The following is a 21,521-nucleotide window of genomic DNA, read 5'->3' on the forward strand; positions in this document are numbered from 1 at the left end:
CAGATTATGTGAAGAGGACCCGAGTCAGCATCTGGGTCTTGAACTGAGGTATATGCTTCCAGAATTAAGAGACGTTCACACAAGCTCTTTCAGGGACAAATTCGTGAGTTGTCTCCAAAACTGTGCAGTTACACACTGAACATTTTCTCATTCTCCAGGTAATCTGTCTTCCCCCAGTCCCAATGTGGGTTCAGGATAATGGAGGGCTACCACCTACCCACACTGCCTGTTCCACACTGGGGTGTCAGTGGACTGTGAGGGAAGGGGACTGGCATTAGGTTCCACCTAGCACAAGCTGTGCCTCTCTGGAGACAAAATTTCCAAATGTGGGAGACTGAGACCATGAGACTGAATGGAGCACCCAATGAAATGAATCAGAAAGGCAGGCACAAGTACCTGTGGATGAGTCTGGCATCCAGTTGGAGCCCAATGAATGTGAATCCCTGCTCTCTTTCTCTTGCCTACTCTTCTGTGAGTTTAACCGTAGATAAGGATCTGCCTAGGATTCCCACTTTGGTTTTCTGAGAGCCTTCTCGAATAACCAAACAGAGGTGAGCCTGTGAAAAGTAAGGGACTTCAGCCCCAACCATTCTCAAGTAATCAGGTAATTGCTACCCTGTTTTCTATGTCCTGATCACTGGGAATGTGGGAAGGAGGCCTGCCCTTCCCAAGGTCCTTGTGTACCCTTGCTTCTGGGCCCTGTGAGTCATAAATCCTGTGCCTCCATTTCCTTTGCTGGGGGTGCACTGAAACCCCACCTTCAGTCAGGAGGGCCCCATGCATCTCATGTATCCAACGCCAGAGTTCAGATGCCTAGGGAGCCGCCTGTCCACCCCGAGCAATGGCTCTTGCCTATTCCTTCAGCAGGATACAGTCTACATGTTCTTAATTCTGTACAACAGCTGGGGTCCCCAACACATTTGTCCCCAGGGATGGGATTGGGGGCCTAGGTGGTGCCCTCCAACAATGTGTTAGCACTGAGAATGGTTCCTCACCCCCACATCTCAGCTGCTCTGGGAAGGAGCTGGAGCTTGCCGGTGGTCTGTAGCTTTGCTCTGGGCTGATGCCAGGTGTTGCCAGAAACCCCCATCCTAAGTTATCAGTGCCGTAAAAGGTCAGACTTCCTGCAGAGACCAACAACCAGGCACCATCCTGGGGTTCCAGAGGTGTGTATTTCCTACTCATCTCCAAGTGAGATATTGCTGGACACCAAGGACCATTTCCCTAGATTAGTGTTGAAGAAGACGCCAGCTGCTGGGTCCACTGTTTTCATCCAGTACCCTGGTGTTGTGTTTGCTTAGCCATGCCTACCTAGTAACAGAGGCAACTCGACCAGGAGCATCATGTCGCCCTGGGCGGAGAACAGGAACAAGGCAACCTCCCCCTACTGGCTGTATTCCTCACTGCTGCTGAAAATGGCTCCCTATTTGACAGGTGTTGTGAGGGATACCTCAGTGTGGGAGGCCTCATCACACGTGTCTGGGAAGAGCTAACTTCTATCCCAGGTCCTCCCTGTCAAGACCACTATACCAACATATCCAGGGACCAGTGTGAAAGAGAGAAATGGTGACAGGCACTACACCATCATGAAAATGCAAGGTTTTCCAAAGGGAGGGAGACAAGGATATTGATTGGCTCTAGTGGGTCTTCACAATTGGCTCCAAGCTGTTGCTTTAAGCACTTGACATACTACAGCTGTCTGGATTGGTCCAAGTGCCCCAGATTCATAAATCACTGAAAATCTCAAGGTATCAACGGCCTGTTTACTTAGAGACAACCTACGGAGCCTCCAGTCTTTCCACTGTATCAAAAGGCTATGACAATCACCCCAAGGCACATGGCAAGAGACACACACCAAGGAAAAAGGGGAAGGCTCTTAGGAATAGGCTCTCTAAAGCACCAGAGCCCAAAGAGGTAGGAAGAAAGAAGTCTGATTCTCCGGACTTGGATTTTTATGGCACGACAGCACAGGCCCACTGGGAGAGGTCAAGCCCACGTGATGCAATCCAACTGTAAGATAGAATGGGGACAATTCAATGGGTGTGGGTTTTGGGTTTTTGGGGTTTTTGCCTTATGTCATGCGCCCATGGGTCCTTGTCCATTTCCACCATGGGGAAGAGGCACTTTACAACAGAATCTAAGGAGTTCTTCTTGAAGGACCACTCTAATCTTAAGCCTTGTGCCAATACAATTCATGGAAATACCAGCTTTAGTGTAGCAGGCATTAGCATGCATGCCATAGTCAGATGTGAAAAGGAGAATTTTCAAGAAGCCCAAGACTTCTTTGCTGCAAATGCTGATGGGATCACCACCTCCATAGATAGGAGCCCACAGGAGGGTCCCAGCAGTGCCCCATTCAAGGGGTGGAACTTCAACCCAGATCTCTTGCTCTAGAGATGAGGCCCAAACTTCTCTTTATGCACAGCTCTGAGAAGAGGGGTCCCTAGTGACTTAATCTCAGAACAGCCTGAACACAAGTTAGAAACTTTGATCAGACTCTTTGGGATCTTCGAGAGAATGCTGTTCCTACCCTTCGGGTGGGTGCCATCACTTCTCTGGACATGACAGCCCTGGTAGTGGGGAGCTGGGATCCCAGTGGGTGGGGAGATGCCAAGGCCCCTGACTAGGGACCCGGAGTTTGTGGAGTAGGTCCTTCCTCCTGGGACAACTGCCTGTACACTTCTGTAATTACCATGTAGGACACAGACACAGACAACACTTTATTTCTCTCATTGACCCTGAAACCAAGGTACAGTGCTTCCCAGGAACCCCTCCAAATATAAGTGTGGTGTCCTTTAGTTTACTAGGTATAAAGGGAGGGATAGTAGAAGGGTCTCAACATCCCTTTGATGTCACTATTGGAAGAATCTTTACTGAATCTCTTTTAGCAACGGTGGCCCCTTTGACCCTGCATTGTCTTCTTAATGATGTAGATGCCCTCACATGCCACCAAGGGCAGTGGGAACAAACCCAGTGCCTGGCTTTCCTGAGGGGAGCTACATATCAGGAGTCTGTAGGACTGCAAATTGCACCCCCCCAACATCCAATTAAGACAGTATATGTACATCAATATTGTGTGCAATAGAGGACTGAGTAATTGCATCCCATAATTCAAGATTTAGTGAAGGAGCGGGGGCATTAAACACACCATTTCTCCTTTCAGTCTGCCCACTTGACGGGCATTAAAGCCCCCTCCTAACAGGTGGCACTTTACAGTTGACTACTGAAATGTAAATGCCCAGCTGTCCATAAGATGGCTCACATTCCCAAGACTGTCTAGGCAGTTGAGGGTATCTAAAGGGCCACAGGGGAGACTCTGTCATGACTGAGCTAGCCAGTATGTCCCATTCAGCATCGATGACCAAGGAGTCCCAGCCACAGTCTGTTCTCAACCTGTACATCTCTACCCTGCTGCCCTGGGAATTCCTAACAGTCCAAACAGTGCCAAGATGTTAGGCTGACCAGCTCATGTAGAGCCTGTCATGAGTTCCCACTGGTCTGGGCAATTGAGGGTCACTGTCACTGGTCAATTATCATGCATTCTTGAAAGTTTGTGAGACATGGGAGGCCTGCAGTCCTTCAGCAGCCCTAAGGTGGGTTTTGTCACCTGACTGAGCTACTCCAGATTTTCGGTCTACTTTCATATGACTTGTGCATTTAGGCAGCCTTACCTGAAAGTGGCTGAGCTATGCCAGTTGATGCACAGGTAGTCTGAGTGCCAATGAAACATTTTGGGAACTGGAAAGTGTTTGTGCCATGGGGGTTACCCTGGAGCACCTAGTGACCATCTGGCACCAGGTTGCCTTGCTATGTCACCAAGAGAGAGAAGCCAGCACCATGACTATCTTCATACAAAGGGAAATATTCTCTCTCAATACTTCACCTGAGCAAAGGACCATCCTGAAGCTTCCATCAAAGTTGTGGTCCAATCAATGCAGTGGAAGGAAAGGCAGACTGACATTGTCGTGCTGATTGTGGATACCACACCCTTCCATTTGTCCATCCACATGGTGTATTCACCTGCTTGCATTGGCAGGAAATAACACTACTTTGGGGGCTTACTTGCTATCCTGATGTCAAAACAATTGACAATCAGACTGATTATTTACTGTAGACGGGACTTGGAAAACCTGTGTAGGGGTCTGTGTCTGACCTGCTGAGATAACTACACAGCTGAATGGGGCAGATGCAGTCTGAAGACAGACAGTCATAGGGGTTCAGAGGGAGAGCAGGAAATGTAGTCAAGTCTTTTAATAGTGGGGGAAAGGGTAGGCTCTATTTTAAAAAGTTTTTTTTTTCCTGAGAGGAAAATGAAACTAGGTGGAAATGCAGTTTTTTGATCCGTGACCTACTATGTGATGCCATGTGCTTCCGGATCTGGGAATTAGCTCTGGGAATCCTTACCAATGGTCATCATGGGGATGGTCATCCACGGTCTTGACAATGGCGATCTGGAACTATTTTGTGCAGCTTGCATGAATCCAGAAGAATCTTTTCCTAATTCTGATGGCAGTGTAGTCGGTTAGGAGTTCGTCATAAGGTCCTTCTCAGTGAGGTGGCACTCGGTGCTCTCTGAAGACCTGATGAGCGTCCCATATTCTGTAGAAAGGGTGGCAAGGCTAGTCAGTGGCAGAGGCCATGTTCTTATTGTCTGTGGATGATATGACCCAAGTGTACCTGTTAGTTCTTGGACATGGCTATGCATGGCATCAACTTGGTCATATAAGTTATCATGAAGTTCACTCAATCAGTAAAGAAAGGGTTAAGGACTCCTTTCGAAAATACTGTTGCAAAGGGGGTCAGTCCCTGCCTGCTATTTGGAGCATTCCAAATCTCTTTAAGGGCCAAGGACAACGATTCTGGATGTTCCAGGCCAGTTTCCAGGTGGATTTTTCCTGAAGGACTTTTGTGTCTAGTTTTTCATGTTCCATATCTGTTCCCCTAATCCACATATCCTCATAGTCCGCTTCTGTGATGATTAAGGATGATGTGGGGTATGAAATTCTAATTATCACCCCCAAGTCTTTACAAGTACATAGTTTGTCTATGTGCTGAAGTGACTTCCTTGGTCTGGCTAAATCCATAATGGAATGGCAAATCCAGGATCCATTTCAGGAATTACATTTTTTACCACAGTCGTGGCATTGGCAGGTCCAGTCAGACAGCATCAGTCCATCCACCAAACATGCGGCCATTAACCAAAGAGGAAGCCAATTTGTCAAATCCATCTGGAGAGCCCCAGTGGGCAGGGAGGGGCTAGAGGGACTCCCTGGGGCCTGCTGATATTATACAAAACTTGGAGAGATTACAAGTAGTGCCCTGGGAAATAATTTAGTCAGAGGTTTAGTGGATGCCTGGGAAGAACCCACTGTCTCTCAGTTTCTTACTTATCCCATCTAATGTGGTTGGTGCAAGACCAAAGGAGAGAAGAAAGGGGCCTCAGGAGGCCCACTCAACCCCGATGTACACCCCATCTGATCATTATCTGTCCACCTGTCTTTTCCCATTGTGAGGAATTTACATGATAAACAATAGTCCAAGTCAGGGAAAAAGGCAGGCTTCTAAAGTGAAGGAAAGGACAGGGGCCTCTGATCTTGGCTGTGTACTTGACAGCCTTGTGATCTCTGCCAGTCCCTGGAGAGACAGTGGCAGTCTGCTCATGGTTTGGGCTGGAGAGTGACTGTTAGCAATTTTAGCAGAAAGATCAGTTGCGTGTAATAGGGCAGCAATTATAGGCAGGCTGGAAAAATGTCCTCTGTCCTCTGGTACTCATGGCGGTGAGGACCTGTGGGATTTCCAGAGGGTGCCAAGAGCCCTGAAGACTCCAGCGTATGTCTGGAATGCCTGTGAACAGTGGCGGTCTTTCCCTTTGCAGATGTGCAAGCTTGGGAAAACCTGTGAGCCCGGTGGCTTAGACTGATTTTACAGCAGGCAGAGAGGACGCCTGGAGTTCTTCTAGTAGGGACACTGGCCTCAGTGGTTCCTATGTTTCCCCACATACAGAAGCCATCACAAAATAGAAGTCAGGGTGGGGCACCTGGGTGGCTCAGTTGGTTAAGCTATGGACCTCAGCTCAGGTCATGATCTCGCAGTTTGTGAGTTCAAGCCCCACATCAGGCTCTGTACTGACAGCTCAGAGCCTGGAGCCTACTTCAGATTCTATGTCTCCCCCTCTCTCTACCCTCCCCTGCTCACACCCTGTGTCTCTCTGTCTTTCAATAAGAAATAAATGTAAAAGAAAAAAAATTGTTTTAAATAGAACTCAGGGTTGACCACCAGATGTCCCAGAAACCATTCCTGTAGCTGAGGGCAATCATGTGGAATGAAGTAGGGTCTCCCCTTTTAAATTTTTTGAATGTTTATTTATTTTTGAGAGAAAGAGTTTGACTTGGGAGGAGCATAGAGAGAGAGGGACACAGAATCTGAGGCAGGCTCCAGCCTCTGAGCTGACAGCACAGAGCCCGTTGCAGGGCTCAAACTCACAAACCGCAAAATCATGACCTGAGCTGAAGTAGGACGCCCACCAACTGAGCCACTAAGGTACCCCAGGTCTCCCTTTTTAGGGAGGGGAGGGGGATAACCCGATTTAAACTGTTAACATGACACAAGATGATGGAGGGGTTGGTCAGTGGCCAGCTGGTAGGTAGGTGGTGGGCCTGGAAATTACAAACTTGTCAGAGAGGAATACAGAGGTGAGTGGGGATCCTAATGTATCCAGACAGCAGTTGTGGGGGTGCAAGCATGCAGTGGGGCCTGATGGCCCAAGGTCTAATTTTCATGGGAAGAAAGTTATAGGACATATCTGAGAGGCACAGGTTGTCGCAGGATACCTGCAGCCACTCCATTTCCATGGAATGAGAGGTGAAACATGTTATTGATATTCAGACAGCTGAGAGTTTGGGGTGTGCACAGAGCTAATATTAACACTTTAAAGTAGGTTAATGACTGAAAGCCACGAAAAGAAATCTGTGGCAGCATCAGGTAGGGGTGAGGGGCTCACAGAGACAGAGCAAAGCATTGAAGTTAGGGGTCCTTGGGAAGCAGTAGCCAGGTTTCCTTAGAAGCTTATGCAACTGCATTTTTGTACCAGTGAGAGGGATGTGAAAAACTGACAAGACACTTTGTGGGGAGTTTTGAAGCACTGTGACATAGTCCTCGTTGGCAGTAGCTGTTTGCAACCGTGGACATTAAGAAGACAGGAGGGTGTATGGCCCTGTCTGGCTAGTGCTTTAGGAGGGTGGCGAGTCTGCAAGGGCTCCCTGATTCCTTTGGTAATAGAGTGACAAGTCAGGGACATACTAAACAAGAGTGCAGCCTTGGGTGAAGGCACAGAATGTAAGTTGGCTTCAAGAACTTGGAGTATAATTGAGCCCAACTTAGTTGCCTTCCCCAAGCATACATGAAAAGAGAACTTGTGAATCAGAGTGCAATGGCATTGACAAGAAAGTTGAGCAGATGTTCATTCCAGTAATGCATCTTCATCACCAGGAATTGAGGCATGAGCAGCAGCCCGGTTAGGGACAAAGATGGGGGGGTGTAATAGATGACAAAAGACTTTATGGTTCCTACATTGTACAAATCAGTAGCTTTGCCTTCTGAATCAAATTCTGTTCTTTCTTTACTCACAAGATCGGGGTGTCACACGGCGAGGAGGTAAAGCAAGAACATCCTGCGGTAACAGAGTCTATCACAGGGTCAGGTCCTCCCTCTGCAGCAAGACAGGGCATCTGGCTACTGATGGGTGGGGGCAGTTCCTTTCTCAGGCCCCCTGACCACAGGCTCTGCACTGGGGGCAATCCATCCTCTTGTGCATGTGAGGCCTAGACACTAGTGGGCACATCTTTAAGACTCATCCTCTGAGGAGCGCTTGGAATGGTGGTGGGTCTCCATTAGGGAAAGGGGGAAGCTTGAGGTGTTGTCTGATGGCAGGGAAATGAGAACACCTTATTGTCCCTCCTGCATTGTGGATATTAACTCCTTTTCAATATTTTTTATTGTAATGTCTACCCTCCCATAGACTGCCTTCTAGCTCTGCAAATATTTGCTTGCCCCTTTTCTAGGATGGTGTAGTCCCCCTTGCCTGCTTTGTTCTCTGTGACTTTGCTTTTATATCAAATCAATCATTCTCAAGTGAATGTCATCATATTTATCTTTCATGTTTTCTTTGAAGGCATTTAGGTTCAAGTGTTCTTCTTAATCCTTCATCCATTTTGAGATTTTTTTGTGTCGACGTATATGTATGAAGCAAGATTATAGCCAGATGTTGTTATTTTGCATGTATATATCAATACTATTTTTTAATTTTTACTTTGTTTTTGAGGAAGAGAGACAGGTCATGAGTAGGGAGGCACAGAGATAGAGGCAGAAACAGAATCCAGGCCCTGAGCTCTCAGCAGGAGCCTGATGTGAGGCTCGAAGCCACAACCGTGAGATCATGACCTGAGTGGAAGTGGGATGCTTAACTTACCGAGCCACACAGGTGCCCCTAGTCAACACCATGTTAAAGAGACACTATCCTCCCCCCACTGTGCATTGTTGGAAATCTCGTGGAGGATTTGCTCACTGCATCTGCAAACGTCTACTTCTGGGCTCCGTAATGAGCTCCACTGGTCTAAATGTCTCATTTGATGCCAGCAGCACACTGTTGTGGTTAATGTACCTCTGCAATATCTTGAGAGAGAGAGAAGTGTGATGTCTCCAGGTTCTCTCGACGTCATGATCGTTTTGTTGCTTCCATGTGTTGTGTGCTTTCATATGAATTCTATATTTTTCAGGTTCCTTAAAAAACTCATTGGCATTTTTATTGACATAAAAAGATAAACATAAAAATAACATAAAAAGATAAAGCAGACAGAAAATAGAGACTATCACAAATACAGAAAACAAATCAATTACATAAAAATGTGTATTTGGAAAAGTATGCAAAATTTGAAACAAATCAGTAGCCTGGGGAAATAGAGAAGACTCAAACAAATGCAATCAGAATTGAAAGAGGAGACATAACTGAACTAAAGACATGAAAAGGATCATTAAAGAAAAACTTAGGTATGTATAGGCCAACAATTAGATCACCAGGAACAAATTACACATTTTATGCCATAATGTAGTCCACCAAGACTGTTTCATGGAAAAATACAAAATGAACAAAAGAAAAATTAATAAGATTTCTCTATCTAAAACTTCACCCTCCAAAAAATCTGCATAGGAGTCCATGGCTTTACTAAAACTTCTACTAAGTATTTAAAGAGGAATTAATGCCAATATTTCTCAAACTATTACAAAACGCTGATAAAAAAAACCCAGCACTCCCAAATAAAATTTGTGAGGACAGCATTGCTCTCACAACAACCAAAGAAGGACACCACAAGAAGGGAAACTACAGGTCACTATCTCAAATGAACATACATGCAAAATTCCTTCACAAAATCTGAGCATACTGAATTCAACAGAACATTGAGAGGATCATACAACATAATCCAGTGTGATTCACTCCAGGAATGCAAGGATCCTTCAACATACACAGATGCATAAATGTGATGTCCTCCATTAACAGAGGGAATAATTGAATCAAAGCCATCATTAATTGATTCAAAAAAAACATTAGACAAAATTCAACACATGTTCATCATTTAAAAAGAACCCAATTAAAAAGGAACTGAAGGAAATTACCTCCACATGATCATGGCCACTATGAAAAGCCCACACCTGACAGCATATTGAACGGTAAAATGCTGAAGGCTTTCCTGTCAAATCAGGAGCCAGGCAATGATAACATAAGCATTTCCCATGATAACGTGAAGAATACATATGCCACCTCAAACTATGTCATCTTGTCACACTGCTTTTTGGGTGAAAGTCACTTGAGAAATAGTCCAAGTACACTCAGCCTCTCCATCGTCCCTTGACAAAAGGATATAAATCTCCCTCCCGTGTACCAAGAGGGAAGAACCATCATTAGCACCAGAAAAAAGAATACAGGGACAAGAAGGCTATGCAAACAAACCTACTTACTTGGTGACTAACATAATACCCCAAACTTAACTCTTGCCAAATCCAATGTTTTGTTGTCTGAAAATCACAAGTGCCACCTGCTTTGTCCTTTCTCTGGGTGTCATATCATTAGGAAGGCCAGGCACTTGCAAAATGAAATTTATTCTCTCCTGTACATATGTCTTATGCCAACTGAATCCTTACACTGGCTAAATCCCAGAAGAAAAGAAGGGAAAAGCTTTCGTCTCCTATAACTGGAAGACATAACCAGAAAAAAAAAAGGGAATAAAAAAAATAAAAGACATTTAAATCAGTAAGGAGAAAGGAAAATTACTTGTTTGCAGATGACATTGATCTCAAACATAACAAAACCCTAGAGATACCACAAAAAATATTAGAACCAGTTTTTGTAAAGGAGGAAAGAGCAGAATGCAAAATGAACAAAGAAAATAAATAAAAATAAACCACCTGTGATACTACACACCAGCATGAAAATACATGCAAAATAAATAACAAAATTATACAAGTGAAAATGGCACAGAATAAAGTATTTTGGGTTAAACTTCAAAAAGTATGTAAAATACTTGTAGAGTGAAAATGATCTATGTTGTGAAAGACCTGTAAAAATGCACACAGGACTGAAAATATACCTGTACTCACTGAATACAATTATTCATATTGTCACAGCACCTAACACACCCTCACCCTGTCGTTCATTTTTAAAGAATCAAAGCTAAGACTGGAGCTTCATATATATGTCAGAGCACATGCAAATGGGGTGCTCTCTATGGTGATACAACCAGCCCATCCCGACTCTGCAGCTGGGAGAGGAGCCCCAGCCCCGGGAGTCCCAGGTGTTCCCATTCTCTGATCAGGACAGAACAGACACCTCACCATGGAGTTTGTGCTTGGCTGGGTTTTCCTGGTTGCTCTTTTAAAAGGTAATTCATGGTGAATGAGAGACACAGAGTATGTGAGTGGATATGAGTGAGAAACAGTGGATGTGGGACAGATTCCTGACCAATATGTCTTGTGTCTGCAGGTGTCCACTGTGACGTGCAGCTGGTGGAGCCTGGAGGAGACCTGGTGAAGCCTGGGGGGTCCCTGAGACTCACCTGTGTAGCCTCTGGATTCACCTTCAGTAGATATGCAATGAGCTGGGTTCGCCAGGCTCCAGGAAAGGGGCTGCAGTGGCTCGCATATGTTTATGATGATGGAAGTAGCACAAGATATGCAGACTCCATTAAGGGCCGATTCCCCATCTCCAGAGACAACGCAAAGAACACGCTGTATCTGCAGATGAACAGCCTGCGGGCCGAGGACAAGGCCACATATTACTGTGCAAGAGACAGAGTGAGGGGACCTCACTGGGAGCCCAGACACAAACCTCCCTGCAGGAGGGGATCAGCACCACCGGGGGGCGCACACTATGCACAATTCTCCTTTGTGTTGCCAGGAGCAGGTGAAAATGGAGGTTACAGGCAGGTTTCCTCTCAGGGTCCGGGGCTTCCTGTCCACACAGCAGTTTCTCCAGGGAGCCTCTCTGGTCACAGGATTCTGAGTTTATCTATTAACTCTCTGAATTAACAACTGTGTTGTCATAGGAAAACTACCCTACCATGCACAAAGACACAGTTGTTTGCATTGCTTACTCCTGTCACTCAGTATGAGTGAATTGCAGATTTCCTGAGGCACAATAGCTGAACATTTACATGAGTCCCAGATGCACTCCCTGTGCAACCAGGACCACAAGCTCCCACAGCTCCCCATTATCTTCACCCAGCCCTTGTCCCAATCAAACAACGTGACACTTCCCTCCTGGCACTTGCTACTCAGGACTTTAAATGAGCTACAGCTTTACTCAATTCCTCTAAACAAGAGATAAATCATCTGCATGTATTAGTCAGGATTCCCTCGAGCAACAGAACCCAAAGCACATTGTTTTCCATGACAAAATACGTTAAGAAGTCCCATGATCTACTGTCACAAGTTGGGGAGCCAGGAAAACCAGTGGTATAATTCTCGCCTGATTCTGAACTAGTGTCTAGTCTCAGAACCTGCAGAGCCTATGATGTAACTCTAAGAACAAGGGCAGGAGGAGACCAATGATCCAGTTCAAAGAAGCAATGGGAAGTGAAAATGAGGGAATTCTTCCTCCCTCTGCATCGGATTCTACTCAGAACTGTGATGGAATGGGTGATGCCCAGGCAGAAAGAAACCATGGATGGAAACGCCAATCTCTTCTGGAAACTCATCACAGACATACACAGAAACAGTCGTGAATCTGGACACCCATGATGCAGTCAAGATGACACATAAAGGTAATCATGACAAGTCAACCTGCTGTAATGTCGACTTCAAAACCTGAAGATATACAAGTCCATGCCATCACTGGGGCGGAGCCTGGTGAGCGTAGAAGTGCTCCTGTGGAGAAGGAGCCCCGAGGCCCATAGGGACTGCTGCGGTTTGAGGATCCCCTGGGTCATATCGGGTGAGACAGTTACCTTCTTGGAGTGCATTTGGGAGACAGGGCATTGCCTCTCATGGGGCAGGAGAGCTGACAGGCACCATTGCACTGCCCTGGTCATTAGCATAGGAGCCTCTGCTGACAGCAGCTAACTGAACGCTCCCTTCTTGTTCTTCCTCACCATGAACTCCAAGCTCCTAGTGTTCATGCAACTGCCCTTCTGGGATAACCAGCTCCAACCCCGTCACAGCAAGACACTGTCCCAGAGGATCAGAGGGGTCCCTGTCGCATTGAGTTCATACAATTTGGTGTCTTCAAACCCAGCTAGAGCTCCTGAGATAAAACATAAGAGACCTCAGCTGCCAGGTGTGAAAATGGATTGGACAAAGGCAGGGTGAAGGCCGGGTTCTGAAGGAAGCCTGGGACCCATGAGTACAGATTGTTCTCTCTGTGGGAGGGCTTCCTGAACAGGGGAGGCTGGAAACTCCAACTGCAGGGACTAGAGAAGGAGCTGATGCCAATATTTCCTCCCACCCATTATCATGGACATAATTCAGTGAGCAGGACAACACCCCCCAGTAGATACTGAGCCATTGACACCAAGCTATACCCCCCTTGCCTTCCTCAGGTGCTTCCTTACTAGGGAAAGAGTGCCTAGAACCCAGACCACCATTGCACCCCTCCCTCCAAAGACCACCATATACCCCCACAGGCACCAAGTCTACTGACCATATAGTGAGGCATAGCTTCACCTCTAGGGGAGATAATAATTAGCCTCTTTTAACAAGGAGACCAAACTCACCTAGTTAAAACTCACAACACTATGGACAAAGTTGAAAAACTCTCCCCTGGAGGCAAGGAGAACTCTGCAGAGGACTGACCTCAGGGACAGAGCAGCCAATACATGACAGCACAGTGCACACAGCACATGCAAGAAATGCTTCCAGAATGTCAGGTTGTCAACAGTATGTAAACATTTCTCAAAAAAGACACTACTCTAGAAGCAGAAAACATAACAGGATTTTCCTAAAACACTTAAGAAAGAGGAGACATGGACATACAGAGTGATGGAGGAATTCATTCCAAAAGAAAAAACCATAAATGACATTGCCAGGGATATAATTAAAACACATATAAATAATAAGCCTCAAACAGAATTTAATACCTATCATAAGGAAACTGAACTTTTAAAAACTATCATAAGGATACTAGCTATGCTTGAGAAAGCCTAGAAGACATGAGGATACCCTGACTACAGATGGAAAAGACCTAAAACCCAGTCAGGCTGAAATTTTTAAGATGCTGTAACCAAGATGTGAACCTGATTGGATATAATGAACTCAAGGCAGAAAGAAGCAGATGAATGAGTAAGTGACATGGAAGATAAAATTTTGTGAGAAATGAAGCAGGAAAGAAGAGGAAAATTAAAATACTGCATCACAAATGTATACTTAGGGAATCAGCAACTCCATAAAGTGTAATAAAATTCTTTTCAAAGGAGTCCCAGCAGAAGAAGAGAGGGAGAAAAAAGGGGAGAAGTTTTGTCTGAGTGCATTAGAGTGGAAAATCTCCACTAAATGGTGAAGGAAACAGACGTCCACATCTATGAGTCACAGAGAACTCCCATTAAAATTAGAAAAAAAAAGCAGGCCGACTCTGAGACATAACATAGTAAGATTCACAAAATACACAGATTAAAAAAACCCTATAAGCATGAAGACAGAAGAGTTTGCTAACAAATACGGGAAGATAAAAAAAGATTATGGCAGAAGTATCCACAGAAACCTGCAGGAAAGAAGGGAGTGGCATAATATCCTCAAATGTTCAAATGAAAATTAGGCAGTCAATGGGGGAGGAGACAAGATGGCAGAACAACGTGGAAGATTTTTGTGTGTCTCGCATCCATGAAATACAGCCAGACCAACACTAAACCATCCTACACACCTAGAAAACTGATTGAGGATTAGCACAACAATCTGCACAACCTGAACCACAGAATTCAACAAGTATGTGGTGTGGAGAGGGGACCTTGGGGAGCAAGAAGCTGCAGGAAGGGAGGTGCTTTTGCAGGCAGAGAGACGACGGAGACTGGGGAGTGGGGGAGAATAAAGGAAAAGCACCCCTCCCCAAAAGCAGCTGGAGAGAAAGTGGAAAATTGGAAACAGCCACAGGGACTAAACTAAAAAGGGAGAAAGGAGAGTATGTAAATTCCACTAAGACTATAAACAAGGGGAGAGCAAAGGCTGCAACTCCACAGCTCGATACGTGGAGGTGCTCTGGTGGGAAGGGAGAATCCCAGGAACAGAGTGGGGTCCGGGATGTTCTCAGGCCACACCGGGAGAGGCAGTTGCACTGCTGGAAGGACATTTGGAGGAGACTGCCAAAGCCATCTGGTCCCAGCAGACCCCGGAAAACGGCCACATTTGCTGGTGTTGGAACAAGGTCATTTAGGGTGAAGCCTGGTGCCAGACTTTTCCATAATCCATGAAACGCTGCTGCTACACTCTCTCGCGAACTTTTTCTGGGGCAGGCTGGCACCTGGCCACAGTCTCGGGGCACCAACAACAGCAGGGTCCAGCAAACATTCCTAGCTGCAGCCGATATTCCGCCATTGCTCATTCGGCCATTTTTGGTGAGACCCTCCCACAGAGGGGCAGAACAGGCCAAACGCGCAGTCCCTTGGACGTAAGGGACCGGGGAAAACAGCCGCATCTGTGACAAAACTTGGGAGAGAGGTGCGTCCTGGGGCCTGGTCACGGAGAGTGAAGGAGCAGGGAGTGGACAAGGGCTGAAGACAGAGGATGGGTGCGCAATTGTTGATCCAGGAGAACAGACTGGGTACCTGGGTGGTGCCATTTTCACCTCTCCGGCGCATGTGCATTCGCACCTACAAGCACCGCAACAATCCACCCCAGGAGCCTAAAAGCGCCATCTAGTGGAGAGTGGAGCCATTACACTGAGCCCCGCCCAACTGGGCCAACAGGGCTCTTCAGGAACACAAGTCTCACAGCCGCTTAGTTTATGGACTATAAAGAACTACATAGACTGACATCTAGTGGATAAGGAAGTAATTTCAGTCCTACTTCAATCTGTTAGCCAGTTCATCTAGTCAATTTTCTTTCTTTTTTTTTTCTTTTTCTCTTTTACACTTCTTTTCTTTTTCTTCAATGCAGAAACAGAAAAAAATATTTTTATTATCAATTATTATTAAAAATATTTTTCTTTAATTTTTATTACTATATTTTTTACATTTCTGTATTTTTTTTCAAATTCTATTTTACTTCCATCATTTTATTTCACTCTACCTCAGTGTATTCCCGTTTTCAAATTTCCACTTTCCTTTTTATTTTTTTTATTTATTTTTCTCTTCTTCGTTTCTGTAGTTTTTCTGGAATGCAGAATGAGAGAAACTTCGTTTTACTTTCAATTTCTATTAAAAATATTTTTCTGGGGGCGCCTGGGTGGCGCAGTCGGTTAAGCGTCCAACTTCAGCCAGGTCACGATCTCGCGGTCTGTGAGTTCGAGCCCCGCGTCAGGCTCTGGGCTGATGGCTCAGAGCCTGGAGCCTGTTTCCCATTCTGTGTCTCCCTCTCTCTCTGCCCCTCCCCCGTTCATGCTCTGTCTCTCTCTATCCCAAAAATAAATAAACGTTGAAAAAAAAATTAAAAAAATAAATAAAAAAATAAATAAAAATATTTTTCTTTAATTTTTTTACTATATCGATTGCTTTTATGTAAATTTTTTCAAATTCTATTTTACTTCCATCATTTTATTTTAGTCTACTACGGTGTATTCACTTTTTGAATTTTCAAATGATTTCCTTTTTATCCTTTTTGTATCTTTTTTCTCTTTTTTGTTTCCTCTCTTTTTTCTACAATACAGAAAAAGAAAAAAATCACATTTATTTTTAATTTTTATTAAAAATATGTTTCTTTATGTTTTCTACTATATTCTTTACTTTTCTGTATATTTTTTCAAACTCTATTTTACTCCCATCATCTCATTTTGGTCTACCTCAGTGTATTCATTTTTTCAAATTGTCAAATTATTTACTTTTGTTTCTCCCCCTCCCATTTTTTCCTCTAACCTGTCAAACCACTTTCAACACCCAGAACAAAACATACCTAGGATATAGCATATTCCATTCAATTTGTGTGTGTGTGTGATTAATTTTTAATTTTAATATTTCTGTAATTTTATCTTTTAATTTCAATTTTGCGATCTCATTAATTCCTTTTCTCCCTTCAAAATGACAAAACGAAGAAATTCACCCCAAAGAAAGACCACGAAGAAACGACAGCCAGGGATTTAACCAACACAGATACAAGCAAGATTTCTGAACCCGAATTTAGAATCACAATAATAAGAATACTAGCTGCAGTCAAAAATAGATTAGAATCCCCTTCTGCAGAGATAAAAGAAGTAAAAAATAGCCAGAATGAAATTTAAAATGCTATAACTGAGCTGCAATAACAGATGGATGCAGTGGTGGCATGGATGGATGAGGCAGAACAGAGAATCAGCGTTATAGAGGACAACCTTATAGAGAATAATGAAGCAGATAAAAAGAGGGAGATTAAGGCAAAAGAGCAAGATTTAAGAATTACGGAAATCAGTGACTCATTAAAAGGAAAAACATGAGAATCATAGGGGTCCCAGATGTGGAAGAGAGAAATATGGATGGAAGGGTTATGTGAACAAATCATAGCGGAAATCTTTCCTCACCTGGGCAAAGACACAGACATCAAAATCCAGGAAGCACGGAGGACTCCCATTAGTTCAACCAAAACCATCAACAAGGCACATCATAGTCAAATTGACAAAGTACTCAGGCAAGGAGAGAATCATAAAACCAACAGGGAAACAAAGTCCATAACTTACAAGGGAAGACAGATCAGGTTCACAGCAGACCTATCCACAGAAACTTGGCAGGCCAGAAAGGAGTGGTGGGATGTATTCAGTGTGCTATATCAGAAAAATATGCAGCCAAGAATTCTGTATCCAGCAAGGATGTCATTCACAATAGAAGGCGAGATAAAAAGATTCCCATACAAACAAAAATTAAATGAGTTTGTGACCACTAAACCAGCCCTGCAAGAAATTTTAAGCGGGAATCTCTGAGGGGAGAAAAGAGGAAAATATATCTGTATAAATAAATAAATACCAAAATCAACAAAGATTAGAAAGACCAAAGAACACCACCATAAACTCCAACTCTACAAGCATCATAATAGCAATAAATTCCTATCTTTCAGTACTCACTGTAAACGTCAATGGACTCAATGCCCCAATCAACAGACATAGGGTAACAGAATGGAGAGGAAAACAAGATCCATCTATATCCTTTTTACAAGAGACCCACTTTAGACCTAAAGACGCCTCCAGAATGAAAATAAGGGGATGGAGAACCATCTATCATGCTAATGTTCAACAAAAGAAAGCCGGAGTAGCCATAGTAATATCAGACAATCTAGACTTTCAAATAAAGACTGCATCAAGAGATGCAGAATGGCATTATATCCTTCATAATCAAAGGGTCTATCCACCAAGAAGACCTAACAATTGTAAACATTTATGCGCCAATTGTGAGAGCACCCAAATATAGAAATCAATTAATCACAAACATAAAGAAACTCATCGATAAGAATACCATAAGAGTAGGAGACTTCAACACCCCATTCACAACAATGAACAGATCACCTGATCAAAAAATCAACAAGAAAACAATGGCTTTGAATGACACACTGGACCAGAAGAACTTAACAAATATATTCAGAACATTTCATCCTAAAGCAACAGAATATGCACTCTTCTCCAGTGCACATGGAACTTTCTCCAGAATAGACCATATACTGGGACACAAATCAGCCCTAAGTAAGTACAAAAAGATGGAGATCATACCATGCATATTTTCACACCACAATGCCATGAACTCAAAATCAACCCCAAGAAAAAATTTGGAAAGGTAACAAATAATTAGAGACTGAAGAACCTACTAAAGAATGAATGGGCTAACCAAGCAGTTAAAGAAGAAATTAATAAGTATATGGAAGTAAATGAAAATGATAACACCGCAACGCAAACCTCTAGGATGCAGCAAAGGCGGTCATAAGAGGAAAGTATATAGCAATCCAGGCCATCCTAAAGAAGGAAGAAAGATCTCAGATACACAACCTAACCTTATGACTAAAGAGCTGGAAAAGGAACAGCAAATAAAACCCAAAACCAGCAGAAGGCAGGGAATACTAAAGATTAGAGCAGAAATTTGTGCTATCGAAACCAAAACACAGAACTAATCAATGAAACTAAAAGCTGGTGCTTTGAAAGAATTAACAAAATTGATAAACCACTTTGCAGTTTGATCAAAAAGAAAAAGGAAAGGACCCAAATAAATAAAATCAAGAATGACAGAGGAGAGATCACAACCAACACAACAGAAATAAAAACAGTAATAAAAGAATGTTATGAGCAATTATATGCCAATAAAATGGGCAATCTGGAAGAAATGGACAAATTCCTAGAAATATATACACTACCAAAACTGAAACAGGAAGAAATAGAAAATTTGAACCGACCCATAACCAGTATGGAAATCGAATTAGTAATCAAAAATCTGCCAAAAGACAACAGTCCAGGACCAGATGGCTTTCCAGGGGAATTCTACCAAACATTTAAGGAAGAGTTAACACCTATTCTCTTGAAAGTGTTCCAAAAACTAGAAATGGAAGGAAAACTTCCAAACTCTTTCTATGAAGCAAGCATTACCTCGATTCCAAAAACAGACACAGACAACACTTAAAAAGAGAACTATACACCAATTTCCCAGATGAACATGGATGCAAAAATCCTCAACAAGATATTATCCAACCAGAAACAATAATACATGAAAAAATTCTTCACCACGACCAAGTGGGATTTATACCTGGGATGCAGGGCTGGCTCAATATCTGTAAAACAATTAACGTGATTCACCACATCGATAAAAGAAAGGACAGGAACCATATGATCTTCTCCACAGATGCAGAGAAAGCATTTGACAAAATACAACATCCTTTCTTGATAAAAACCCTCAAGAAAGTAGGGATAGAAGGACCATACCTCGAGATCATAAAAGCCATCTATGAACGACCCAATGCTAATACCATCCTCAATGGGGAAAAACTGAGAGCTTTCTCCCTAAGGTCAGGAACAAGACAGGGATGTCCACTCTCGCCACTGTTATTCAACATAGTATTGGAAGTCTTAGCCTCTGCACTCAGACAACACAAAGAAATAAAAGGCATCCAAATTAGCCAGGAGATGGTCAAACTTTCACTCTTCACAGATGACATGATACTCTATATGGAAAACCCAAAAGATCCCACCAAAAAACTGCTAGAATTGATTCATGAATTCAGCCAAGTGGCAGGATATACAATCAATGCAGAGAAATCGGTTGCATTCCTATACACCAACAAAGAAGCAACAGAAAGAGAAATCAAGGAATCTATCCCATTTACAGTAGCACCAAAAACCATAAAACACCCAGGAATAAATCTAACCAAAGAGGTGAAAAATCTTTACACTGAAAACTATAGAAAGCTTATGAAATAAATGGAAGAAGACAAAATATGGAAAAAGATTCCATGCTCCTGAATAGGAAGAACAAATATTGTTAAAATGCCGATAGTACCCAAAGTAATCTACATATTCAATGCAATCCCGATCAAAGTGAAACCAGCATTCTTCACAGAGCTAGATAAAATAATCCTAAAATTTGTATGGAAGCAGAAAAGCCGCCGAATACCCAAACAAATCTTGAAAAAGGAAACCAAAGCAGGAGGCATCACAATCCCAGACTTCAAGCTATACTTCAAAGCTGTAATCATCAAGACAGTATGGTACTGGCACAAGAACAGACACTCAGGGGCATCTGAGTGGATCAGTCTGTTAAGCATCCGACTTTGACTCAGGTCATGATCTGGCAGTTCGTGAGTTAGAGTCCCACATCAGGCTGTGTGCTGACAGCTCAGAGCCTGAAGCCTGCTTGGAATTCTATGTCTTCCTCTCTCTCTGACTCTCCCCCACTCATGCTCTGTCTCTGTCTCTGAAAAGTAATAAATAAATGCCAAAAAAAATTAAAAAAAACAAGAACAGACACTCAGATCAATGGAACAGAATACAAAATCCAGAAATGGACCCACAAATGTATGGCCAAATAATCTTTCAAAAGCAGGAAAGATTATCCAATGGAATAAAGACAGTGTCTTCAGCAAGTGGTGCTGGGAAAACTGGACAGCGACATGGAGAAGAATGAACCAGGACCACTTTTTTACACCAGACACAAAAATAAACTCAAAATGGATGAAAGACCTCAATGTAAGTCAGGAAGCCATCAAAATCCTCGAGCAGAAAGCAGGCAAAAATATCTTTGATCTTGGCCGCACCAACTTCCTACTAAACACGTCCCTGGAGGCGAGGGGGAAAAAAGCAAAAATGAACTACTGGGACCTCATCAAAATAAAAAGTTTCTGCATAGTGAAGGCAACAATCAGCAAAACTAAAATTCAACTGACAGAATGGGAGAAGATATTTGCAAATGACATCTCAGATAAAGAGTTAGTATCCAAAATCTATAAAGAATTTATCAAACTCAACACCCAAAACACAATCCATTGATGAAATGGGCAAAAGGCATGAATAGATACTTCTCCAAAGAAGACATCCTGATGGCCAACTGACACATGAAAAAATGCTCCACATCACTCATCATCACGGAAATGCCAATCAAAACCCTAATGAGATACCACCTGACACCTGTCAGAATGGCTAACATTAACACCTCAGGCAACAACAGATGTTGGCGAGGATGCAGAGAGAGAATCTCTTTTGCATTTTGGGGGGCAATGCAAGCTGGTGCAGCCACTCTGGAAAACTGTATGGAGATTCCTCAAAAACCTGAAAATAGAACTCCCCTACGACCCTGCAATTGCACTATTAGGCATTTATCCACGGGACACAGGTGTTCTGTTTCAAAGGGACACATGCACCCCCATGTTTATAGCAGCACTATCAACAATAGCCA

General features: G+C 43.5%; 1 protein-coding gene across 1 annotated transcript in view; it reads right to left on the minus strand.

The window, feature by feature from the left end:
* Positions 1–4,408: 4,408 nt before the first annotated feature.
* The window catches only part of LOC147579609 (uncharacterized), a 46,866-nt gene continuing 29,753 nt past the window's right edge, over positions 4,409–21,521 (minus strand). Inside the window, exon 3 of the mRNA XM_086708435.1 lies at positions 4,409–4,599. The gene's annotated coding sequence lies outside the window, so the exon portion shown is untranslated. The remainder of the gene's footprint in view (positions 4,600–21,521) is intronic.

This window comes from Puma concolor, chromosome B3 (genome assembly GCF_028749965.1).
Source record: "Puma concolor isolate L17-30 chromosome B3, mPumCon1.1.hap2, whole genome shotgun sequence".
In the NCBI taxonomy this organism is placed as follows: domain Eukaryota; kingdom Metazoa; phylum Chordata; class Mammalia; order Carnivora; family Felidae; genus Puma; species Puma concolor.